This window comes from Cetorhinus maximus, unplaced genomic scaffold, assembly GCF_964194155.1.
Source record: "Cetorhinus maximus unplaced genomic scaffold, sCetMax3.hap1.1 HAP1_SCAFFOLD_366, whole genome shotgun sequence".
Lineage (NCBI taxonomy): Eukaryota > Metazoa > Chordata > Chondrichthyes > Lamniformes > Cetorhinidae > Cetorhinus > Cetorhinus maximus.
In genome coordinates, this window is record NW_027596312.1 from 263 (window position 1) to 16,969 (window position 16,707).

Sequence of the window (16,707 nt, forward strand, 5' to 3'; positions counted from 1 at the left end):
TCCAGCGGTTTTCATCGTCACATTTTCCTCGTGCCGGCCCCACAAATTCCCAGATTCATTCAGCTCAATTTCACAACTGCCTTTGTGTTTTTGTGGGTTCTCTCTCATTCCCCTTTTTCTGTTTTAAATCAATTCCACAGGGTATTAGAAGGGGAGGATTTGCAGTCAAGAAACTGAAACCAAACATCACATCAGGATTTGATGAAGTGGACTAATTTATCTTAAACTGAGTATCTTCAGATTTTGAACATGGAAGGAAAAAGCACCATTCACAGTGGGGAGACACCGTACACCTGTTCTGTGTGTGGACTAGGCTTCAGCCAATCATCTCATCTGACGGAGCATAAATGCAGTGACAATGGAGAGAAACCATGGAAATGTGGGGACTGTGGGAAGAGATTGAAATCCCCATTGGAACTGGGAACTCATTGGTGCACTCACACTGGGGAGAGACCATTCACTTGCTCTGAGCATGGGAAGGGATTCACTCAATTAACCAACCTCATGGGACACCAGTGAGTTAACACAGATGAGAGACCTTTTAAATGCCCACAGTGTGAGACGTGCTTCAAAAGTTCTGTGGAACTAAAGTCCCATCAACGTGTTCACGCTGATGAAAGACCGTTCAGGTGCTCTCACTGTGGGACTGGGTTCAGACGATCATCTGAACTCATCGCACACCAGCGAGTCCACACTGGAGAGAGACCGTTCACCTGTTCCAGGTGTGGGAAGGGATTCATTCAGTCATCCAACCTGCTGCTGCACCAGAGAGTTCACGCTGGAGAGAGGCCATTTACCTGCTCAGAATGTGGGAAGGAATTCAGTCGGTCATCCAACCGGCTAAGACACCAGAGAGTTCACACTGGAGAGAGGCCATTTACCTGCTCCGAATGTGGGAAGGGATTCAGTCAGTCATCCGACCTGCTGCTGCACCAGAGAGTTCACACTGGAGAGAGGCCATTTACCTGCTCCGAATGTGGGAAGGGATTCAGTTGGTCATCCAATCGGCTAAGACACCAGAGAATTCACACTGGAGAGAGGCCATTTACCTGTTCCGAATGTGGGAAGGGATTCAGCTAGTCATCCAGCCTGCTGAGACACCAGAGAGTTCACACTGGAGAGAGGCCATTTACCTGCTCCGAATGTGGGAAGGGATTCAGTCAGTCATCCATCCTGCTGAGACACCAGAGAGTTCACACTGGAGAGAGGCCATTTACCTGCTCCGAATGTGGGAAGGGATTCAGTCAGTCATCCAGCCTGTTGAGACACCAGCAAGTTCACAAGTAACTGTCGTGATGGGATTTTGCTCTTAATAACATTCAGGACTGAAGTATGTTCATTATAGTGTGTTTCTGTAGACACTAATAAACTCCAGCCCACTTAGATAAAAGTCAAATAAATCAGCATTGTGTTAAACACAATGCCTTGAACCTTTTTACTATTTTTAACAAGTTAGTACCTTTTTGATGTTAATAAACTCCAGCCCAGTTACAAATTCTGTATAAAATTGGAATAAATCAGCTTCGTGATGAACAGCTGAGTCGTTTTGATATTTCTAGCACAAGTTAGTTCCTTTTGAAGGGCTCTCCCTCTCCCCTGTCTCCTCCATCCTCACCTCCAGCAACAAGTGTGAGGAGCTCATGGAGCTTCTTTGTCACTAAGATTGAGACAATCCGATCAGCTGCCTCTGCTGCTTCCCTCCCACTAGCCCACCGGGACAAACTATCTCTAAAGTTCCCTCTTGCCCGAGCCTGAACTCGTGATTAAATGACAAAGGGGATGATGGTGCAAGGCAGCATTGGGTGACAATGAGACAAGGAAATAAACTAATGGGACAAGTGGATAAACAACAGACAGGCCCAGAGGAGGGATAAATGGTAAAAGAAGAACCATTACCCGAACCTACTATCAGAAAAAATGGGAGCAGTGGTTATGATTTCAAATTGTCAATGAATCTTGAGTCCAGAAGGATGTAAAGTGCCCAATGAAAGATGGGCTGCTGTTCCTCGAGCTTCCATTGAGCTTCATAGGAACAGTGCAGGAGGCCGAGGCCAGAGTGCGAGTGGGTGGAGATTAAACTGGTAAATGACCAGAACCTCAGGGTCACACTTGGAGACTAAAAGGCGATGTGCCACACAGCAGTTACCCAATTGGGATTTAATCTCCTCAATGTAGAGAAAACCGCACTGTGGTCAGTGAATAGACAATACTGAATAGCAAGAAGTACCAGTAAATCACTGTGCCCCTTGGAAAGTGTTTGGGGCCCTGGAATGTGGGAAGGGAGGAGGTGGACGGTTGCTGCTGCATCTGCTGTGCTTGAATGGAAATGATACACAGTGATGTTCATAAGAACACAAGAAATAGGAGCAGGGTTGGACCAAAAGGTCCCTTGAGCCTGCTCCACCATTAAATGTTCTTCCAGCTCAACTCCATTTTCCCATCCTGTCACCATATCCCTTAGTGCCCAAATATTTATGGATTTCCACATTGAACATATCAAGATGGAGAAAAACAGACTCAGTGCAACTATTAATCTGGGAAATGCACAAACAAGGTGCATGTGAATTACAAATTCACCTCTTCACTGCTTGGTAATCATGTTAAATGAGCTTTACACTGGCCCCATGCTGAAATATAGTCATTCTCTGGCAGGTATTCTTAATGGCATAATTAGCAAATTTAGAATGAAAAATACCCTCTGCTTCACTGTAAGGCTGAGAGACAACTCTGTAATTGATTCATAATGTCACAGACTGGCTCATTAGATCTGCTCATTTCATCTAGTCTTATTTTCAGCTAATGGGAGAATGGCTGAAACAGGGGGTGGTGAATAACAGCTCGAAACCACAGTCCCCTCTCCCACTGCCATAATGATCCTTACAACATACAGGAATTTGGGACAATGTGACTTTGATGCTCAGATTAGCTCTGCCTCCATATTATAGGAAGGAGCGAAGCACTGGGGATGGTACAAAAAAGATTTACTGGAATGATGCTAGAATTGGAAAATATGTCAAATTCAACAGATTGAAAAGTTTTTCTCTGGAAAAGAAAGTGAGGGATGACTTGACTGAGGCCTTTAAGATAATGAAAGGGGTTGACAGGGTAGACAAGTGGAAGAGTTTTCCACTTGTAGATGGTTGAGAATAAATATACGTTAGTCATCAATAAATCTAATGCACAATTCATATGCAACTTCTTCAGTCAGAGATAAAAGCAGAAAATCATGGAAATACTCAGCACGTCCAGGAGAATCTGTGAATTGAGAAATAGAGTTAAGTTTTCAAGTCTGCTCACTGATGCAGTGCAGTTCTGATGGAAAGTCACAGCCCTGAAATTTAAATACATCTTTCACTCTCCACAGATCTGCTGAAAATTCCAATATTTTGTTTTTTTATTTCAGATTTACAGCACCACCTTTCTCTAACTGTGGTTGAGAATGTAGAGCACATTCTTAGAAGGGTTTGAGATCCCAGCGTGAGCTGAAACTCATGTTGCAAAATCACACCATGAAATCACACCAGCTGAATGTGGAAATGGATTCACCTCATTATACCATTTTCTGACACAGCAGCACAGTCATACCTGTGGGAGACCATTCAGATACTTCATTTGTGCAACCCTTTGCTCACTGCCGACCTGCTAACACTCCAGTTTTAGAAGGTCAAAGGATTAGATCCACAATTGCTACATTCCAACTGACAAGACAGAGTTTCAGTAGTCAGAATATGGGAAGAAAAATCACTTGTCTGCGCCACTGCTGAGACTCCAGTGAGTTCAGATCTAACTGTCAGGGTTTGTTCTGTTGTTAATTACACCCAGGACAGAACTATGGTGGAGGGGCCGTGCACTATGGTTGCCATATCAATATTCATAATTTTATATATTGGCCCTATGGCGCCAATCATCATCGGATCATAAAACATAATTATCTTATCAGAAAAGGCCTTTCAATGGCGGTATGCTTACCCAGGATTCAGTGGGGGCAGAAGGTGCTCTATCCTCTCGACAGGCGGTCCTCGCGCAGGCGTAGTAGCTGGCAGTGACTGGTACATGCGCATTGCGATCTCTGACTGGAGCATGCGCAGTACCATCGGTACCTGAAGCTGGAGGACGACGCTGAGAAATGGCGAACACAGGCGTGTAAAAGGAGCCGGTGAGTGGGGGAGGGATGGAGTCGGTGGGGAGGCTTCATGAAGACCCTGTGAAGGTCTTAAATCTTGAATAAGAAGCTACCGGTCCTGCGGTTACACCGAATGGAGAGGGGACAACACTGACCCGCGTCTCCTCTCGGAGACAGGCCCGAGTTAATAACCGCCATCTTCACAGGGGCAATGTGCAGCAGGGCGCATGCGCGGCCATCCTGGTCCAGGTAGCAGGAGGAGAGGATGTTGTGAATTTCTATCCTCGACTGACACGGGTGGATTTTGGAAACTCCTTTTACAGGGGTTTAGAAGGGGAGGATTTACACACAACAAACTCAAACCAAGAGTAATGTTTGTCTCGTCTCAATTTCTATCTTGGAGTGACGGTTAGTGCTTTTGTAAATTTCTTTTACTGGATCTTAGAAGTTAAGGACAGATGGGAAACTCAGATCAAACATCAACTCAATTCTGGCAGAGTCACTCGATTCGTGAGGGCTTGAATATCATCGGCCTTTAAACCTGGAAGGCGAACAGTTGGTCTGTCTGTCTGTCTCTGGGGAAATATTACTTGCAAGAGAAAGAATAATTAACTGGGGAAGGCCAACTTCAATAGGGTGACAATGGATTTGATCCAGTAAAGTGGAATCAAAGGTTGGCAGGAGAAACTGTAGTTGAAGAATGGGCTGCCTTAAAGAGGAAATAGATCAGACACAGTAAAGACATTCTTACAAATGAGGAAGGTATGGCTAACATATCCACAACTCACTAAATTAGAGCAGAGATTAAGATGAAGATGAATAAGTCTGCTAACAGAGATATCAGGTGGCTAATACAACCGAGAGACAGGATAAAGAAAGAAGATTCAGAGAGGAATTGGAAAAAGAAAGTAAGAGAAGCAAAGAGAGAGTATGAGAAGAGACTGGCAGCTAACATGGAAGGAAATCAAAACGCTTTCTCTGGCTTATACCTAGTAACAGGCCGGTAAAAGGAGAAAGGGGCTGATTAGGGATTTAAAAAACGTGATTTACCCATTGGGACAGTGGGTATGGATGAGGTATAAATGAATATTTGGCATCTGTCTTTACCAAAGAAGATGATGCTGCACAGGTCATGGTTAAAGAGGAGATAGTTAAAACACTTGTGGTGTTTAATATTGATAAGGAGAAGGTATTATATAGGCTGTCTGATAAAGTTGACAAGGCACCAGGATTGGATGAGATGTATCCAAGGATACTGAGGGAATTCAGAGTGGAAATTGTGGAGGCACTGACCATATTATTCCAATCTTCTTCAGACCAATGAGTGGTGACAGAGGACAAGAGAATTGCAAATCATAACCCTTTGTTCAAAAAGGGTGTAATGATAAGCCCAGCAACTACCAGACCAGTCAGTTTAACCTTGGGGGTGATAATTCTGTACAAAATTAATAGTCACTTAAGCAAATGTGGGCTAATTCAGGAAAGCCAGCGCAAGTTTGTTAAGGGAAAATCATGTGAAACTAACTTGCTTAAGGTTTTTCAAGAGTTAACAGTGTGGTTGATAAGGGTAATGCTGTTAATGTGCTGTACATGGTGTGGAAGAATAAAATACATCTTCAGGTCAACTAAGGGTTAAACAGTTAGCACCATAGTGGAATACTACAGCACAGTTCCCTCTTTTGTTCTAGCAGGCACACCTGCAGCTGCCAGCTAATTGAGCAGGAGGGGAGATAGGGGAGTGTCATGGGCAGGCTTCCTGGAGTCCTTGAGACGGGGCTGGGATGTCTGCCCCCAACACAAGGAGACAGGATCAAGCAATGGTCATCTGTTCTCTAGAGTGTACACCCCCTAGCACTAAAGATAAGGTCAAGCATGGTTATCTATTCTCTGTCTCACTTTTTATTACTAAGTGAGCTTCCCCCAATATCCTGTATAGTCATAAACTTAGAATAGACTAATTGTGTGACAATGATTCTCAATGTAATTGATCATTGAAAGTTAGACAGTCTTATCACCTTCAAGCTCTTTGATATGTACAACCTCTACTATAAATACGTGTGTGCTCTGATGCTTCCTCAGAGTGTCAGCTAGCTACCTTGTATGCTACTGGGCTCTCCGTGATATCACGATTAATAAAGGCTTCCGAGACAAACCTCCTGGGTCTGAGTGTTCACTCCGATTTCCGCGACAAATTGGCGACGAGGATGGGATCCGACTGATGCCCAGTAACCTCTTACGTTGGAGAGGTGATTGAAATCCTGGGCCGTCGGATCTCTAAAAAAGAACCCTCGCGGAAAAAAGGGAGGAATACCTCTCCCAAGTTAGGGAGAGTGCGAACTGCATCCTAGCTGAAAAGGGGATTGCAGTGAATCAGAGTCCCAGCTGAGAAGGGGACAGCGAGTAAAAGGGTAGCTACCGACCAAAGAGACTTAAGTGACCCAAAGAATCGGAGGACTTGTTCAGGAACTCTTAAACACTGGTGAGCGCATAGGGTAGGAAAACACGCCGCGCTGTTAATTGTGTTTTCTTTTCAGAAAAATGGGAGGTCGCAACAGCAGAGCGGGCTCTGCCACTCCCCCCGCTTCGCAAAGTACTAAGAAGAAACTGAAATCGGTGAAACCGGAGCTTAAATCAGGAACTTTGAAGATGGGCAAGAAAACGGAATGAAAAATGGATGGAGGTAAAAAAAAAGTAGTACTAGTATACCCAGGGGTTCGAGTCCCATGGAGGTGAAAAGTAAATAATTTCTGTGTTTTCTTTTGTGTATATTATTAAGTAAAATGGGAAATATGACATCAAAGAAACTCCAGGTTCCCCCTTTGAAGGGAACCCCAAATGCTTATATGTATGTCCATTACGGTCCTGAAATTGTCCAATATGTTTCTGATTGGGTTAAATGGACTCAAAGTAAAGGAGAGAGCTTCCCACCAGCTGGAACTTTTAATCGGGACAGATTTGAGTGCTTATATGTTTTAAGGGAGGTAGATAGTCCGCGACTGAATTTTCTGTAACTTAAAAAAAAAAGAATGAATTGATCTAAGTTACAAGAGCTGTTTGTGCTGAAGAGAGAGAGAGAGGGTACCCCTAGGGGGTTAATGAGCAACTCACAAGCAGCAGCAGAGAAAATGTGAGCTTTCGTCAGTTTGAAGGTCCCTATAGGTGGAGCCTTCAAGATCCCTTTATTCCCCCACTGCTACTCGAAGATTTGTTTAGAGTTAAGTTCAATATTATAGGAGTATCAATACATACCTTTATCTATGTGTTTGTTTGTGTGCAATGAAGCATTTGTATGTGAGCTTTAATGTGTTTTCTTCCCTGAATTGTCTTGTGTGTGTAGTTGAGCATTTTAGAGTCGAAAGCCCCATATTAGATTAAAGGAAAAGTTTATTCAAATATTCCAAAGTTTTGAGTATAAGGTTTGAGTTGAGATTTCTGGCAAAAATCATAATTTGAAGGTGGTGTAAGGATAAAATAGGGCTTGCCTTTGTTTGAGATGAACCAACCCTTGTACCACCCCCTTGCAGACCAGTAGGGAATAACCCTCATCATCAGCTTCCAAGCTGATTGAGATTAATACATACGAGTTAGTATTCTAAAATTCTGAGAAAAAGAAATTACTTGAAATTCAGAAGGATTCTAGGAAAACGAAAAGACGTAAACACAAGGTCTAGATGGTTCTAATGGATAAAAAGGGGTTTCTTAAGAAGAGATGAATTAAATATGGAAGGAAATCTGCTTTCCAAAAGCACTGGAATTTGAATTTGGGACAATCTTGAGATGTAAAGTGCAGTGTAATTTAACAGGTTACTTTTGAATCACTAGGATGCTATCTAAGATAAAGAATGTGTCGATAAACATACTTAAATTATAACTTGGATACAAATCATTACACATGAAAAAGAGGTTGTTTTAATTCTGATTGTGTAAATTACAGTTCTTATAAATTTTTAAAATTTGAGGTTTGGTTCTTGATAAAGTTCTCAAAAAGGAATTTCAATTTTAAAAGGTCTGACAACAATTGGCACTAATTCAAATGCTGCAAGCTTTTGTGTTTGTAAGTCTGTTCCCAAAATATGAAGCTAAGCTCAAGACCTTGGCAAAGTTTGGCAGAAATCCAATTTTTGGCCGAGTTAATGAATCTGGGATAATTCTAAAAGAAAAGGGTCAGACACAATTTGGTGGGTTACTTTTAAGACAATGAAATCTTTGAGAAGAAGAAAAGGAAGCAAAACATGTCAATACCTGATTTCTGTTTTTAAAACTGTTATGAGAATATTTTAAAGTCTCTCCAGGCAACCTGAACAAGATAAGATAGTAGCTGTTGCAAGTGTCATATGGTATGAGGCAAGTAGGAGAATGAGTCAGGGAAAGAGGACATAATGTACAAACTGTTATAAGGGAAATGAATTTGATAATCTGGCCATCAACTGAGGCATTGGAACTGCACAGGGGGAGATAAGCAAAGATCTAGAGCAGAGGTCCCTGTTGAAATGGAATAGTTAATATGGCCTAAAGAGTAAGGAAACATTTTAAACAATCAAGACAATAGAGAAACTGAACTCAAGAGAATCTTAGGAGGATCATGGCCAGGAAAGAAAACTTAGAGGTAAAACTATGAGGAATCTGTAGTTCAGGAATTGAAATGTAAGGAGAAATAATACTTAACAACAATTTACCACAAGATAGATATAGGTAAAGGGAAAGCTGGAAAAAGGCTAAATAGATGTATTACTGACTATATTAATGTGCCTGTGAGCTGCAAAAAGTAAAACCATAGGATTAACACCTTGATTACAGGCAGAGTTAAGTGGTTCCCAGAGAGAACCATCACTGGAAGTGAAGATACTGAGCCATTGAAAGATAGGATAAGAAAGTGCATTGTAGAGTTGTTTAAGGAATTGAGGTCTGACATGAGACAGCAGCAGGAGAGAGTAAACTGGAAGGAGTGGGAGTGCCTAACCAGATGGATTCAGATCAGGGAACTAATTTCACAGGGAGAGTCATTAAAGAAGTGTGTAATCTTATGGAGATTAAACAGAAATTCCCTATACCTTACCACCCCCAGAGTCCAGGGATGGTGGAAAGGATGAACTGAACTTTAAAAAAAACATCAATCAAGAGACAGGGAACAGCCCAATATTCCAATGCACTGTGGGTACCCCAAGCAAGACCGACAGGTTCACCCCATTTGAAATGATAACAGGTAAGGGCCATGCAATTACCTGAAGGTATTATAGTAGGAGGTGTAGGGCCACTGAAAGGCAAAATACAGGACAATGTAAGGGAATTAAGTAGGCAATTACATGAGTTGATAGAGGAAGTCAGAGACCGACAGGTGATTAAGGATATGGAAACAGGCAAATCCAAAGAGCAACAATGGACCATACCAGGTAATTATGGAGGTGATGCATGTGCACTTGTAGATATGAGAACGGGAAGTAAATGGAGGCATTACACACAGTTAAAGATACATGACAATTGACCAAGTGGTAACCCAGAGAATGGGAGCCGATGTTAATGTCTCCACAGATCTAAGATCCTGGTCGTGGGCATATCAGTACTGGCAACAAGGTCGGGGATCATCCTGCTCATCCTGCACAGCAGGAGGAACTTTGGTACAGCATGGAGAGTGCCGAATGACTCGCAACGGGGAATGATAAATGTAACAGTAGGAGAACAAGTGCTTTCAAATTGTAGTAAGGGTTTGCTTCAGATCGAGCATGGGAGGTCCGCCACTACCCAGCCACCTCCCACCTCTACTTTCACAGTCTGAGTAGAGATAATTGAAGCCCCTCAAACCAGACCGACTGATCCATCTTGTCCGACTATGCATCCAGGACAGACGAATGGTTTGGTACTGGTTAATCAGAAGTTTTGTATGATAATGTACACCATGAGCTGGTACCCGTATTCTTGAATGTATCCGGTGTCGTCCTGCCCCAATGGTGCTCAACCCATACCCAAGCACTCTATACGGCTCTGACGCACCAATTGATGACTGAAGCAGTTCAGTTCAGTGGCGAGATGCGATCAGGCTTGGGAGGGAACCGCGTTAAGCGCAGCCTGATAAATGATGCCACTATGATATTCAATATAGGGACCTCCTTGGTTAATCCAAAGTCTGGCTACCGTGCTCGAAAGTCATGCGGGGACTATCAATAAATTAATTGAAATAGGAAAAAATATTTCAGACAAAGCGAGCAGAAATGATGTTTGCAACACCTATGGATCTTGGGCACTGGAACAAGCAGGAGAAAATTTAAGACAGACTAAAGAAAGGGTAGTCCCTTCATGGGTAACTAATGGGCATCTATTGAATCTCTCACAACACAAGAATCATGATTTGACCGGTTGCCAGCTCAGGGGTTTAACACGTGTATGTAGAATGAATGTTGAATGTATAATGAATAGTAATATGCTAATAGGCATTGTATTAGTAATACCTGTCATACCTATGTCAATGACATAACCCAGGCAAGACGCCCACACTGACTGCTGGTACGGGACCCCAGCCATGGGCCCCATTTGTACACCTACAAATGGACTTTATACAAATGCCTAAATGTATGGAATATAATTATGTTTTAGTTCAAGTATGTTTGTTCTCGCGATGGGTGGAGGCGTATCCCACCCGAGGAAATGATGCTGCTGTTGTTGTAAAATTGTTGTTCATTTTACTGCTAAAGTGATAAAGGAACTGTTGAAGGCCTTACAATGCAACCATCACCTTTCCTGCCCATACCACCCCCAGTCTACTGGAGCGGTGGAAAGACAAAATGGTATTCTGAAAAACAAACTAAATTATGTGAAGAAACTAGTTTGAAAGGGCCTGAAGCTCTACCCTTGGTGCTCATGACTATGCGCTCTCACCCTAAGTGTACCACCTCCCTCTCTCCTTATGAAGTTGTAATGGGATGTCCTATGCGCCTCCCAGTGACCCCACCCTTGTCTACTAGGGAAATGGACATCCACGCTATGGATGAGGGAATGATTACACACTGTATAGTGCTCACTAATTCTCTCAAGAGCTTGCATATACAGGTAGTAGAAGCTCAGAAAAAGCCGACCATTGAAGACTGCCATCAATACCAGCCCGGGGACCTAGTCCTAGTAAAGACCTTCAGGAGAAAGAACTGCTTGGAACCTCGATGGGAAGGGCCTTTCCAAGTCCTGCTCACCACCCATATGGCCGTAAAGGTTGAAGGACGCCCTTGTGGATCCACGCATCGCACGTCAAGCGGACGCTGACTTCGGACGGAAGTGCTTGTGCAAGATCTTTAACTGAGCAGTCGGAATGCTGACTCTGATTTGGATCCTGTCCTGCGTGGTCCTTGCGGGGGCATGGAATACCAATTCTGCGGTTCAATGAATGCAGGCCGTAGCCTCGAAAGTTAATCGGACTAAATGTTGGATTTGTACTCATTTTCCTCTATGCAAAACAGCAGCTGAATTGCATGAGAGGGTGGAAAGGACCTTACCTTGTGCTGCTAACAACTCGAACGGCCCTGAAGGTTAAAGGGAAGGAAGACTGGGTCCACGCCACTCGCTGTAAAAGACATTGTCCGGCAACAATATAGCAGCTGTTACCAAGTGATCTAACTTGTATTATGTAATGAAACGGAAGGTTTGAGTAATTTTTATAAAAAAGATTCTTGGTGGTCTGTAATACTAGGTTGGTTCTCCGGTTGGGGAAGTTGGTTGCTATATGTTTTAATTGGGTTGGTTGTAGCATGTGTCAAAGGGTGTTGTGCATGTATTGCTTTGCGGATTTGCTGTTCCCAGGTTATTAACAGTGTCTCTACTGGATTAGGAGGAGCTCCAGTTGTCCCTCAATTGATACGCACTGGCCCCAGTGAAACCCACTGGTGGGGAGAAAAAGTTTACCCTGCCAGGGATCGGCCTTTCCCTTATGGTTATGAGCCCCCTTATGATGATGAAGATACTATTCCTCATTGGTATTAATCTGAAAGATTAACAAGGAGGGATTGTGGAAGAATAAAATACATCTACAGGACAACTAAGGGTTAAACGGTTAAAACCATAGTGGAATACTACAGCACAGTTCCCTCTTTTCAGCTAGCAGGCACATACCTGCAACTGCCAGCTAATTGAGCAGGAAAGGAGGAAAGGAGTATAATAAACAGGCATCTTGGAGTCCTTGAGACGGGGCTGGGATGTCTGCCCCCAGGATCAAGCAAGGGTTATCTATTCTCTAGCGTGTACACCCCCTAGCACTAAAGATAAGGTCAAGCATGGTTATCTATTCTCTGTCTCACTTTTTATTACTACGTGAGCTTCCCCCAATGTCCTGTATAGTCATAAATTTAGAGTAGACTAATTGTGTGTTGCATGCCAAAGCTCAATGTAATTGATCATTGAAAGTTAGACAGTCTTATCACCTTCAAGCTCTTTTGATATGTACAACTTCTACTATAAGTATTTGTGTAAGTCTGATGCTTTTTCAGAGTGTTAGCTAGCTACCTTGTATGCTACTGGGCTGTCCGTGATATCACGATTAATAAAGGCTTCCGAGACAAACCTCCTGGGTCTGAGTGTTCACTCCGATTTCCGCGACATACAGCTTCACCAGGTTGACACCTCATTGTTAGGTGTGCCTGGTGCTGCTCCTGGAATGCCCTCCTGCACTCTTCACTGAACCAGGGTTGACCCCTTGACTTGATGGTAATGGTAGAGTGGGGGATTTTCCAGGCCATGAGGTTACAGATTGTGTTCGAGTACAATTCTGCTGCTGCTGATGGCCCACAGCACCTCATGGATACCCAGTCTTGAGCTGCTGGATCTGTTCGAAATCTCTCCCATTTAGTATGTGGGAATCGGCAGGAGGTTTTCTTGCCCATGTTTGACCTGATGCCACGAGGCTTCATGGGGTCCGGAGTCGATGCTGAGGACCCTCAGGGCAACTGCCCCCCCCGACTGTATACCACAGTGCTGCCACTTCTGCTGGGCGTGTCCTGCAGGTGGGACAGGACATACCCAGGGATGGTGATGGTGAAGTCTGGGACATTATCAGGAAGGTATGATTCTGTGAGGATGACCATATCAGGCTGTTGCTTGTCTAGCCTATGTGACAGGTCCCTGCATATATTGCCAATCCCCAGTTGCCTGTGGGGAAGATGATGTTTGACCTTCTTGAACCGCTGCAGTCCGTGTGGTGAAGGTGCTCCCACAATGCTGTTAGGTAAGGAGTTACAGGTTATTCACCCGGCGATGATGAAGGAACAGTGATATATCTCCAAATCAACAACAACAATTTGTCTTACATGGAAAGTGCTAGAGAAACACAATGTTCCAAGGCATTTCACAGAAATGTTCCAAAGCAACATTTGCCACTGAGTCACATAAGGAGATATGAGGTCAGGTGACCAAAAACTTGGTCAAAGAGTTCGGTTTTAAGTGTTATCTTAAAGGAGGAAAGAGAGGAGGAGAGGTTTAAGGAGGAAATTCCAGAGCTTGTGGCCTAGGCAAATGAAAGAACAGTCACCAATGGTGGAGCGATTAAAATCAGGAATTCTCAGGAGGCCGGAATTAGAGGAGCTGAGCTACCTCAGAGGGTTGTGAGGCTGGATTACAGAGATAGGGAGGGTGGGACCCTGGAGGGATTTGAAAATACGGATGAGAAATTAAAAATGTTGCTTCTTATCCCAGAGCCCTTGTAGGTCACTGAGCACAGGGGTGATGGGTGAACAAGACTTGATGCGAGTAAGCACACGGGCAGCAGAGTTTTGGATGACCTCAAGATTACAGGGAGGTTGAATGTGGGAGGCCGGCCGGGAGCGTGTTAGGATAGTTAAGTCTAGAGATTACAAAGAAATGGATGAGAGTTTCAGCAGAAGATGAGCTGAGACTGGGCTGGAGTCGGGCAATGTTACTGAGATGGAAATAGGCCGTCTTGGTGATGATGTGGATATGTGGTTGGAAGCTCATCTTGGGGTGAAATATTTCACCATGGTTGTGAACAGCCTGATTCAGTCTCAGACAGTTGTCAGGGAGAGGGATGGAGTTGGTGGATAGGGAGTGGAGTTTGTAGCGGGGACTGGAGACAATGGCTTCAGTCTACCCAATATTTAAATGGAGGAAATTTCTGTTCATCCAGTACCGGATGTCAGACAAGTCAGGAGGGTATGTGGCTTGGAGGTGATGGTGTTCACATTCACCTGCTACCCTGGGCTTTCCAGGTGGTGGAGGTTGAGGATTTGGGAGGTTTTGTCAAAGTTCTGGTTTAGTGGTTGGTTTATAAAAACCCCCTCCTCACCCCCTGCCTCTACCACTGCCCTTTCTTCTCTACCTCTACCACTGCCCTTTCTTCTCTACCTCTCCCACTGTCCTCTCTCTGCCTCTCCCACTGCCCTTCTCTCTCTGCCTCTCCCACTCCCCTTGTCTATCTTCCTCTCTCTATCACAGAGAATTCTCTGTGGGTTGCAGATGCTCCATCACTGAATATATTTCAGGCTGAGATGGAGAGATTTTTGGTCTCTCAGGGAGTCGAGGGATATGGCGAGTGGGCGGGAAAGTTGAGTTGAAGCCCAAGATCAGCCACGATCGTATTGAATGGTGGAGCAGGCTCGACGGGGTGTTAGGTCTTCTCTTGTTCCAATTTCATATGTTCTTATAGAGGCCAGAGTCTTGTGTCGGCCCAGACCGGGTGGCAGTTTCCCTTCCCTGAAGGACATTAGTGAACCAGTTGGGTTTTTATGACAATCAAACAGTTTTCATTGTCACTTTGTCCTCGTGCCGGCCCCACAAATTCCCAGATTCATTCAGATCAATTTCACAACCTGCCTTTGTGTTTTTGTGGGTTCTCTCTCATTCCTTTTTACTGTTTTAAATCAACAGGTTATTGGAAGGATTTTGAACATGGAAGGAAAAAGCACCGTTCACAGTGGGGAGAAACCGTACACGTGTTTTGTGTGTGGACGAGGCTTCAGCCGATCATCTGACCTGTCAAAACATAAATGCAGTCACAACAGGGAGAAACCATGGAAATGTGGGGATTGTGGGAAGGGATTCAGATCCCCATCTGAGCTGGAAACTCATCGGCGCAGTCACACTGGAGAGAGGCCGTTCACCTGCTCCGAGTGTGGGAAGGGATTCATAAATTCATCCCACCTGCTGAGAAACCGGCGAATTCACACTCAGGAGAAACCATTCATCTGCCCTGAGTGTGGGAAAGGATTTACTCAGTTATCCCACCTGCAGACACACCAGAGAATTCATAATGGGGAGAGACTGTTCATCTTCTCCGAGTGTGGGAAGCGATTCACTGATGCATCCAACCTGTTGACACACCAGCGAGTTCACACTAATGAGAGACCTTTTAAATGCCCAGACTGCAGGAAGTGCTACAAAAGTTCCAGGGAACTGATGTTCCATCAACGTATTCACACTGACGAGAGACCGTTCAGGTGCTCTCACTGTGGGACTGGGTTCAGGCAATCATCTCAACTCACTGTACTCAGCGAATTCACACTGGGGAGAGGCCGTTCACCTGCTCTGTGTGTGGGAAGGGATTCACTCAGTCATCCAACCTGCGCACACACCAACGAGTTCACACTGGGGAGAGGCCATTCACCTGCTCTGTGTGTGGGAAGGGATTCACTCAGTCATCCAACCTGCTGACACACCACAGAACTCACACTGGGGAGAGACCGTTCACCTGCTCAATGTGTGGGAAGGAATTCTCTACTTCACCCAATCTGCTGAGACACCAGCGAGTTCACAAGTAACTATAGTGATTGGATTTTGTTGTTAATCACATCCAGGACTGAACCATGTTCATTGGGGTCTGTTTCTGCTGATGTTAATAAATTTGTTACAACTCACTGGGGATAGTGCACTGTAATATCAAGCCCCACTGCCAAGACAAATGTGAAAAGTTTTATTAGACCACCAGATTGCCCCAATTCTACCTAACTAGTAACTAATTTAGGTTAACAGAATACGAGCACCAGGTTTGTAAACTTAACAATTAAATAACTGTTTATTAAACAAATCGTCTTTAACCAGTGGCAAAAGCAACATGAACTGCTAATTTTTAACTCTATTACAAGCTGTACCCCTTCTTAAACCCCTACACACAAACACACACAAACACACACACAAATACAAACGCAAACACACACAAATATAAACACAAACACACACAAATACAAACGCAAACACACACACAAATACAAACGCAAACACACACATAAATACAAATGCAAACACACACACAAATACAAACGCAAATAGACACAAATACAAACACGCACAAATACAAACGCAAACACACACACAAATACAAACGCAAACACAAATACAAACACAAACACACACAAATACAAACGCAAACACACACAGAAATACAAACACAAACACACACAAATACAAATGCAAACACACACAAATACAAACACACAAATATAAACACACACAAATACAAACGCAAACACACACATGCAAACACACACACAAGCACACGTAAGACACACAAAACATGGATTTTAAGAGTGAGATAAAACAGTTCAATAACACCAATCCAGAGTTCAGGATTAGATGGATTGACTTTGATTGCTTTCTTCCAA

General features: G+C 43.8%; 2 pseudogenes; both read left to right on the forward strand.

Moving 5' to 3' along the window:
• Positions 1-249: 249 nt before the first annotated feature.
• Positions 250-1,287, forward strand: LOC144673442 (uncharacterized; annotated as a pseudogene).
• Positions 1,288-14,998: 13,711 nt separating this feature from the next.
• Positions 14,999-16,203, forward strand: LOC144673443 (uncharacterized; annotated as a pseudogene).
• Positions 16,204-16,707: the final 504 nt, after the last annotated feature.